Source organism: Idiotropiscis lumnitzeri, unplaced genomic scaffold (genome assembly GCF_059441095.1).
Source record: "Idiotropiscis lumnitzeri isolate Australia: NSW breed Sydney's pygmy pipehorse unplaced genomic scaffold, RoL_Ilum_1.0 HiC_scaffold_197, whole genome shotgun sequence".
Taxonomy (NCBI): domain Eukaryota; kingdom Metazoa; phylum Chordata; class Actinopteri; order Syngnathiformes; family Syngnathidae; genus Idiotropiscis; species Idiotropiscis lumnitzeri.
This window is the reverse complement of record NW_028283735.1, coordinates 36149-46340: the sequence shown is the minus strand read 5'-3', so window position 1 is coordinate 46340 and position 10192 is coordinate 36149. Positions and strand designations below refer to the sequence as shown.

Below are 10192 nucleotides of genomic sequence, written 5' to 3'. Positions count from 1 at the left end.
ACAGCTCCAGCGCCCCGTCGTGCCGCTCGGCGAAACTACAATGCCCCCGAATATTTTTTAGACCCGCGAAGCACTGAACCCGCGAAAGGTGAACCGCGAAGTAGCGAGGGTTCACTGTAAAATGAAAATGCTCTTTCAAAAATTAAAACAATCTAAAACTAGTGATGGCAAAATGAAGCCCCATAAAGCAGCCAAGCCCTGCAGGGAAATACTTCACACACGAATGGGCTTCGAGATGCTTCATTTTTCTTGACTACGCCATCCCGTGGACAGAAAAATGTATAACATGCTTGGTGCATGCAATAAAATGGTGAGCTGTAAATCATGCTCTGCTTACCAAACAATATGTATTTGAAGAGTGATTTTAATTGTTCTGTTTTACTTTGTCTTCTCACTTCTCCAATATTCAGACAGCTCCGCCAAGACCAACGTTTCACCCCCACACTGATATAAAATGGACCCAACCGTTTGGGTCTCTTTCCAAATTTGGTACCAAAGCCTCCCCCACAGTGCGGCAGCTATCTTGAATTGGCCCGTTCCCAGAGAGTTTTACTTCATTCAGTGTCATTCAGTATTATTCAAAATCTTTCAGTGTCATTCCAAATCATTCAATGTCATTCACGATCTTTCCACATCCTTCCACCTTCCATCGTTCAGTGTCATTCCACATTCTCTTTGATATATAACATAACATAACAATAACATAATCCTGGGTCAGCAGACACCTAATTAATGTGTTAATACATGATACATTTTTATATAAGCAACACTTATGATTGTAACGTATTTTTAATTCTTTCTAGGCGGGAACTGTCCGAACAAAAAATTCATGCAATTTGTAATTAGACACTTTGTCATACAAAAAGTCACTCAGGGCAAGAGAAAAAAAATTGTCACTTGCCCTAGTTGGGCAAGTAATTTGGCCACTCGGGCAAGGCAAATTTTAGTGGCACTTGCCCTATGGGGAAGCAGTTTTTAAAGTTAACTTCGAACCCTGTGATGGTGTCTTGTGACCAGTCTTTATCAGCTGATGTTCCATGAAGGCGTGCCTTACCTGTCACAAGAATGAAGGCAAGTCACGCCCCCCGCTGTCCGTTCACTCCGCCAAGATGCTGCTCCAGGTGGTAGAGAGGATGAAGGCTCCCTTGTCTCTGTTCATGGTTTTTATGCCTCGCTTGCAGATCTCAATGGCCTCTCTGATCCAGCGCTGTTGTTTGTTCTCTTCGGTGCGGATGACCTTGCCCTTCTCCCAGTCCATGATGTGGTTTTCCCTTTTGCAGTGGTCAGTGATTGCTGATTTGTAATGTTCATGTTGTGCTTGTTCTTTTACTGCTCTGATTTTTTAATTTTTTTGACAGGTAAGTCACACCCTCATGGAACATCAGCTGATAAAGACGGGTCTCAAGACACCATCATGCGACACTCTGAAGAAGGCGAAAGACTCGCCGAAACATGTCAGGTAAAAAATTAACCTAAAACATAATTGTCTGCTTTTAATGAATCAGTCAAATATCAATAATAAGAAGACAAAATGAACCTAATACAAATAAATGAATGCTTAATAACTCCCCTGGACATGCTCCTAAAAATCCAAACCTTCACCTGTAAATAAAACGTCCCGACCTGAAGACATCTTAATGTTATTATTTTGTTATACACACAGCGCCGCCAAGTGGAATCAAAAATTTGTTTTTATTTTAATTTTCACGTACTGCACGGTGCCCTTTTGACGAATCCGACTGAAAATTAGTCAGAAAAGACTCACTTACTCTCTGCCGAATTTTGTGACGTTTTGGCAAAAGGCGTGGCTATTACGGTGCTGAAAAGTCCGATTGTACTCTGTGGCAACAAAAGCTCCGGCAACATTACTCAGATGATCCTATCTTCTCGAAGTTGTACACATTTGAGGATACTTCAGCCCTGAAGACATCTACCAACTTATTTTTCATCGTAGTAGTAGCGCCACCAACTGGTAAAAGCTAATACAAGTTATTTTCTTGGATGTTTTTCTCCGTGCAACTCAACAAGGTCGCCCTCATATATGCTCGGAGGACTGTTTCGGCCATGAGGATGTCACAATACGAAATTCATCCTTTTTCGTGAAAAGTTGTGGGAGTGGCATTGCACTGTTTGGCAATAAAACAACGCTGATTATGAGGTTCTAAATATGAACGACAACTCGTGAAACTTGACACACACATCAGGCAGAGCAAATTTATCAATATTTTATACGTTAGTTGTGCAGCTTTTTTGAAATGGCTCGCCATGGCCCTCGAGAAATGTTCAAAAAAGCAGCCCTGGTTGAGTGTTTCACCTCGCTTTTTGTAAATTTTATGGAGTACAGTGAACCCTCGGTTATCGCGGTTAATGGGGACCGAGACCACCCGCGGAAACTGAAAATCCGCGAAGTAGCGGCGCACCTTCAAAAATGCTTAAAAGAAAATACAATATATATAATAAATATATATATATATATATATATATATATATATATATACGGGGAGAGAGAGAGAGAGAGAGTGAAATTCATGTTATAACAAAAAAACCAAATTATTATTAAAACGTATTATTTTTTTATTCCCCAGCCATTCTTTTTGTATTTATTTAATTACTCCGACTTTTACCAGCTGGTACGCCGTCCGGTGTTCCCTGTGAAATGAAAGGTGGCATTCTTTAATTATTTATTTATTTATTCATTTATTCATTCATAACTGACAGCTTCGCGCTCCGTTCGTGTCCGGGCGGAAGAGGTGTTCCAATTCGGCTTAACTGTGACACACGCCCGCCCTCCTCCCCCGGAGCTTCCATTCGGTTAAACTTAGGGGCCGCTTGGCACCGCCCGTGCCCGGGGAAGGTGCTCCTCTTCGGCTTACTGTGACGCGAGCATGCCCGCCTCCTCCGGAGCTTCCATTCGGTTAAACTTAGGGGCCGCTTGGAACCGCCCGTGCCCGGCAAAGGTGCTCCTCTTCGGCTTACTGTGACGCGAGCATGCCCTCCTCCTCCGGAGCTTCCATTTGGTTAAACTTAGGGGCCGCTTGGAACCGCCCGTGCCTGGGGAAGGTGCTCCTCTTCGGCTTACTGTGACGCGAGCATGCCCTCCTCCTCCGGAGCTTCCATTCGGTTAAACTTAGGGGCCGCTTGGCACCGCCCGTGCCCGGGGACGGTGCTCCTCTACGGCTTAACTGCCACGCACGCCGGCCGGAGCCTTGGTACGGTCCGAACCGCGCGAAACGTCGCCACCGATCGTGTCCGGGGGAACGTGCTCTTCTTCGTCCACTCTCCTCTTCGCCCACGCTCTTCTCCGGCGCACGCCGGCCGTCTAACCGCTCCAGCGCCCGTCGTGCCGCTCGGCGAAACTACAATGCCCCCGAATATTTTTTATACCCGCGAAGCACTGAACCCGCGAAAGGTGAACCGCGAAGTAGCGAGGGTTCACTGTATGTATAAGACCAAGACCTACAAAAAAGTCTCTTGAAGCAATGAGCTAGGTTTTACAGGAAGTCGGCCATTTTGAATTTACTTAAAAGGGGCGGGTCACCACAATGGACTTTGTGTAGAAATTATTATTGGGGCCCGAGCAGCGACCGCGGCGAGGTCCCTATTGTTTATGTAGAAATTATTATTAGGGCCCGCGCAGCGACCGCTACGAGGTCCCCATTGTTTTTGTGGAAATTATTATTATTATTGTTATTAGGGCCCGAGCTGCGACGGCTGCGAGGTCCCTATTGTTTTTCTAGAAAATATTATTACTTTTTTTATTATTATTATTATTATTATTATTAGGGCCTGAGCAGCGACCGCTGCGAAGTCCCTGTTGTTTTTGTAGAAATTATTATTATTATTATTTTTCCGATTGTTCGATCGCATTTTTGACCCCCGAAACATGCACAAAAACTCACCAAACTTGGCAGTCTCATCGGGCATGGGGAGAAATTTGATATTTTAAACGTCTAATATGAACAGGAAGTGAGTTATGAATTTTTGAAAGTCCGACTTTTGCCCTTTTTTGCATGTTTACAGGGGTCATTCTTTTGCACCCTGATCCTAAAGGCTTCATCTGATTGCCTTAAAATTCTGTCTGTAGCATCTTAAGACCTGGGACAAACACTGGGGCTAAAATTGGGGCTAAAATCTTTTGTTTCCGAAATACTATATGACGGGGGCGGGGCTTCAAAGTTTTCACTTAAGATTTCCTTCGCCGCAATGGACAAAATGCTTAATAACTCTCCTGCACATGCTGCTAAAAATCCAAAACTTCACATGTACATAAAGAGTCGGTACCTGAAGACATCTATATGTTTATACTCTGTTATACACCTTGCGCCAATCAATATAATTTTTTACATTTTGACGTACTGCACGGTGCCCTTTTAACGAATCCGATTGAAAATTGGCTAGAAAAGACTCAAGACATTGATCTTACTCTATCCCTATTTTTGTGACTTTCCTTCGAAGGGCGTGGCTATTACGGTGCCGCATAGTCTGATTATTCTCCGTGGCAACAAAAGTTCCTGCAAAATGATTCAGATGATCCATCTTCTCGAAATTTTTCACATTTCAGGATATTCAGGCCCTGAAGACGGCTGCCAACTTATTTTTGATCGCAGTGGTAGCGCCACCAACTGGTTAAAACAAATACAAATTATTTTCGTTGATTTTTTTCTCCGGGCAGGTTAACAAAATCTACCTTATATTTGCTCGGATGAGTGTTTAGGCCTTGAGGATGTCACAATACGAAAGTCTTTCGCCTTCTTCAGAGTGTCACATGATGGTGTCTTGTGACCCGTCTTTATCAGCTGATGTTCCATGAGGGCGTGACTTACCTGTCACAAGAATGAAGGCAAGTCACGCCCCCCGCTGTCCGTTCACTCCGCCAAGATGCTGCTCCAGGTGGTAGAGAGGATTGTCTCTGTTCATGGTTTTTATGCCTCGCTTGCAGATCTCAATGGCCTCTCTGATCCAGCGCTGTTGTTTGTTCTCTTCGGTGCGGATGACCTTGCCCTTCTCCCGGTCCATGATGTGGTTTTCCCTTTTGCAGTGGTCAGTGATTGCTGATTTGTAATGTTCATGTTGTGCTTGTTCTTTTACTGCTCTGATTTTTCATTTTTTTGACAGGTAAGTCACACCCACATGGAACATCAGCTGATAAAGACGGGTCTCAAGACACCATCATGCGACACTCTGAAGAAGGCGAAAGACTCGCCGAAACATGTCAGGTAAAAAATTAACCTAAAACATAATTGTCTGCTTTTAATGAATCAGTCAAATATCAATAATAAGAAGACAAAATGAACCTAATACAAATAAATGAATGCTTAATAACGCCCCTGCACATGCTCCTAAAAATCCAAACCTTCACCTGTAAATAAAACGTCCCGACCTGAAGACATCTTAATGTTATTATTTTGTTATACACACAGCGCCGCCAAGTGGAATAAAAAATGTGTTTTTATTTTAATTTTCACGTACTGCACGGTGCCCTTTTGACGAATCCGACTGAAAATTAGTCAGAAAAGACTCAAGACAATGATCTTACTCTCTGCCGAATTTTGTGACGTTTTGGCAAAAGGCGTGGCTATTATGGTGCTGAAAAGTCCGATTGTACTTTGTGGCAACAAAAGCTCCGGCAACATGACTCAGATGATCCTATCTTCTCGAAGTTGTACACATTTGAGGATACTTCAGCCCTGAAGACATCTACCAACTTATTTTTCATCGTAGTAGTAGCGCCACCAACTGGTAAAAGCTAATACAAGTTATTTTCTTGGATGTTTTTCTCCGTGCAACTCAACAAGGTCGCCCTCATATATGCTCGGATGACTGTTTCGGCCATGAGGATGTCACAATACGAAATTCATCCTTTTTCGTGCAAAGTTGTGGGAGTGGCATTGCACTGTTCGGCAATAAAACAACGCTGATTATGAGGTTCTAAATATGAACGACAACTCGTGAAACTTTACACACACATCAGGCAGAGCAAATTTATCAATATTTTATACGTTAGTTGTGCAGCTTTTTTGAAATGGCTCGCCTTGGCCCTCGAGAAAAGTTAAAAAAAGAATAGAATAGAAATAGAAATCCCTTTATTGTCATTGTACTCAAGTGTGCAACGAGATTAGAGGGCTCCCCTCTCCAGTGCAATACAACAATAATACAGACAATATATAAATTAGATAAATAAATAAGACAGTGCAATGGAATTCAGTACTGAATAGGGCATATAGAAACACATCACAATGCTGTTTTGCAAGGTTAGGGTGGTCTCGTGTGTGTGTGAGAGTTCAGTATGGAGATGGCTCTCGGAAAGAAACTGTTTCTCAGTCTATTGGTCCTTGATTTGATGCATCTGTAGCGCCTGCCAGAGGGCAACCGGTCGAACAGGTGTGAGTTTGGGTGGGTATTGTCTTTGACGATGTTGAGAGCCCCTCTGAGGCACCGGGCGGTGTAGATGTCCGACAGCGAGGGGAGAGGGCAGCCAATAATCCTTTGCGCTGTTTTGACTGTCCTCTGGAGCCTCACTCTGTCCGCCTCAGTGCAGCCGCTGTACCAGGTGGAGACACAGTACGTCAGCAGGCTCTCGATGGACGAGTGGTAGAAGGCCAGCAGCAGCTTCCTGTCCAGGTTGAATTTCCTGAGGACTCTCAGGAAGTGCAGACGTTGGCGGACCTTCTTTACCACTGCTGTGGTGTTGTGACTCCAAGAAAGGTCATCGGAGATCTGTACTCCCAGGAACTTGAACGTGTGGACCCTCTCCACACACACGCCTTCGATGCAGAGGGGTGCGGCAGCGTCTTGTTCCTCCTGAAGTCGACGACAATCTCCTTTGTTTTAGCAGAGTTAAGGTGCAGTCTGTTGTCCTTGCACCAAGTTGTCAGTCTCCCTACCTCCTCTCTGTAGGCTGTCTCGTCACCTTCCGAGATCAGACCGACCACTGTCGTGTCGTCAGCAAACTTGACGATGGTGTTGTTGCCGTGGGCCGGGCTGCAGTCGTAGGTGTAGAGGGCGTACAGGAGAGGGCTCAGCACGCATCCTTGGGGGGAACCGGTGCTCACCATGAGGGTGGAGGACGTGTAGGGGCCGAGCAACACAGTCTGGGGTCTGTTGGTCAGAAAGTCCTTAATCCAGATGTGTGTGAGGGCAGGGAGGCCGAGAGTGTCCAGTTTGGCGACGAGGATGTCTGGGATGATTGTGTTGAATGCCGAGCTGTAGTCCACAAAGAGCATCCTTGCATAGCTCCGCTGTTGTTCCAGGTGGCCCAGCACAACATGCAGAGCAGCCCTGGTTGAGTGTTTCACCTCGCTTTTTGTAAATTTTATGGAGTACAGTGAACCCTCGGTTATCGCGGTTAATGGGGACCGAGACCACCCGCGAAAACTGAAAATCCGCGAAGTAGCGGCGCACCTTCAAAAATGCTTTAAAAAAAAATACAATATATATATATATATATACGGGGAGAGAGAGAGTGAAATTCATGTTATAACAAAAAAAACAAATTATTATTAAAACGTATTATTTTTTTATTCCCCAGCCATTCTTTTTGTATTTATTTAATTACTCCGACTTTTACCTGCTGGTACGCCGTCCGGTGTGCCCTGTGCAATGAAAGGTGCCATTCTTTATTTATTTATTTATTTATTCATTTATTCATTCATAACTGACAGCTTCGCGCTCCGCTCGTGCCCGGGCGGAAGAGGTGCTCCAATTCGGCTTAACTGTGACACACGCCCACCCTCCTCCCCCGGAGCTTCCATTCGGTTAAACTTAGGGGCCGCTTGGCACCGCCGTGCCCGGGGAAGGTGCTCCTCTTCGGCTTACTGTGTCGCGAGCATGCCCTCCTCCTCCGGAGCTTCCATTCGGTTAAACTTAGGGGCCGCTTGGAACCGCCCGTGCCCGGGGAAGGTGCTCCTCTTCGGCTTACTGTGACGCGAGCATGCCCTCCTCCTCCGGAGCTTCCATTCCATTAAACTTAGGGGCCGCTTGGCACCGCCCGTGCCCGGGGAAGGTGCTCCTCTACGGCTTAACTGCCACGCACGCCGGCCGGAGCTCTGGTACGGTCCGAACCGCGCGAAACGTCGCCACCGATCGTGTCCGGGGGAACGTGCTCTTCTTCGTCCACTCTCCTCTTCGCCCACGCTCTTCTTCGGCGCACGCCGGCCGTCTAACCGCTCCAGCGCCCCGTCGTGCCGCTCGGCGAAACTACAATGCCCCCGAATATTTTTTATACCCGCGAAGCACTGAACCCGCGAAAGGTGAACCGCGAAGTAGCGAGGGTTCACTGTATGTATAAGACCAAGACCTACAAAAAAGTCTCTTGGAGCAATGAGCTAGGTTTTACAGGAAGTCGGCCATTTTGAATTTACTTAAAAGGGGGCGGGTCACCACAATGGACTTTGTGTAGAAATTATTATTGGGGCCCGAGCAGCGACCGCGGCGAGGTCCCTATTGTTTATGTAGAAATTATTATTAGGGCCCGAGCAGCGACCGCTACGAGGTCCCCATTGTTTTTGTGGAAATTATTATTATTAATATTATTAGGGCCCGAGCAGTGACCGCTGCGAGGTCCCTATTGTTATTAGGGCCCGAGCTGCGACGGCTGCGAAGTCCCTATTGTTTTTGTAGAAATTATTATTATTATTATTTTTCCGATTGTTCGATCGCATTTTTGACCCCCGAAACATGCACAAAAATTCACCAAACTTGGCAGTCTCATCGGGCATGGCGAAAAATTTGATATTTTAACGTCTAATATGAACAGGAAGTGAGTTATGAATTTTTGAAAGTCCGACTTTTGCCCTTTTTTGCATGTTTACAGGGGTCATTCTTTTGCACCCTGATCCTAAAGGCTTCATCTGATTGCCTTAAAATTCTGTCTGTAGCATCTTAAGACCTGGGACAAACACTGGGGCTAAAATCTTTTGTTTCCGAAATACTATATGAACGGGGGCGGGGCTTCGAAGTTTTCACTTAAGATTTCCTTCGCCGCAATGGACAAAATGCTTAATAACTCTCCTGCACATGCTGCTAAAAATCCAAAACTTCACATGTACATAAAGAGTCGGTACCTGAAGACATCGATATGTTTATATTCAGTTATACACCTTGCGCCAATCAATATAATTTTATACATTTTGACGTACTGCACGGTGCCCTTTTAACGAATCCGATTGAAAATTGGCTAGAAAAGACTCAAGACATTGATCTTACTCTATCCCTATTTTTGTGACTTTCCTTCGAAGGGCGTGGCTATTACGGTGCCGCAGAGTCTGATTAATCTCCGTGGCAACAAAAGTTCCTGCAAAATGATTCAGATGATCCATCTTCTCGAAATTTTTCACATTTGAGGATATTCAGGCCCTGAAGACGGCTGCCAACTTATTTTTGATCGCAGTGGTAGCGCCACCAACTGGTTAAAACAAATACAAATTATTTTCGTTGATGTTTTTCTCCGGGCAGGTTAACAAAATCTACCTTATGTTTGTTCGGATGAGTGTTTAGGCCTTGAGGATGTCACAATATGAAAGTCTTTCGCCTTCTTCAGAGTGTCACATGATGGTGTCTTGTGACCCGTCTTTATCAGCTGATGTTCCATGAGGGCGTGACTTACCTGTCACAAGAATGAAGGCAAGTCACGCCCCCCGCTGTCCGTTCACTCCGCCAAGATGCTGCTCCAGGTGGTAGAGAGGATGAAGGCTCCCTTGTCTCTGTTCATGGTTTTTATGCCTCGCTTGCAGATCTCAATGGCCTCTCTGATCCAGCGCTGTTGTTTGTTCTCTTCGTTGCGGATGACCCTGCCCTTCTCCCGGTCCATGATGTGGTTTTCCCTTTTGCAGTGGTCAGTGATTGCTGATTTGTAATATTCATGTTGTGCTTGTTCTTTTACTGCTCTGATTTTTCATTTTTTTGACAGGTAAGTCACACCCTCATGGAACATCAGCTGATAAAGACGGGTCTCAAGACACCATCATGCGACACTCTGAAGAAGGCGAAAGACTCGCCGAAACATGTCAGGTAAAAAATTAACCTAAAACATAATTGTCTGCTTTTAATGAATCTGTCAAATATCAATAATAAGAAGACAAAATGAACCTAATACAAATAAATGAATGCTTAATAACTCCCCTGCACATGCTCCTAAAAATCCAAACCTTCACCTGTAAATAAAACGTCCCGACCTGAAGACATCTTAATGTTA

The 10192-nt window shown here is 45.0% G+C and overlaps 1 long non-coding RNA gene across 1 annotated transcript; it reads left to right on the top strand.

Annotated features, from left to right (window-relative positions):
- The first annotated feature begins 4936 nt into the window (after positions 1-4936).
- On the top strand, positions 4937-9807 carry LOC148314881 (uncharacterized). The gene is made up of 3 exons (XR_015841444.1): positions 4937-5040; positions 5116-5216; positions 9732-9807. It is a non-coding gene; the product is annotated as an uncharacterized LOC148314881 (long non-coding RNA).
- Positions 9808-10192: the final 385 nt, after the last annotated feature.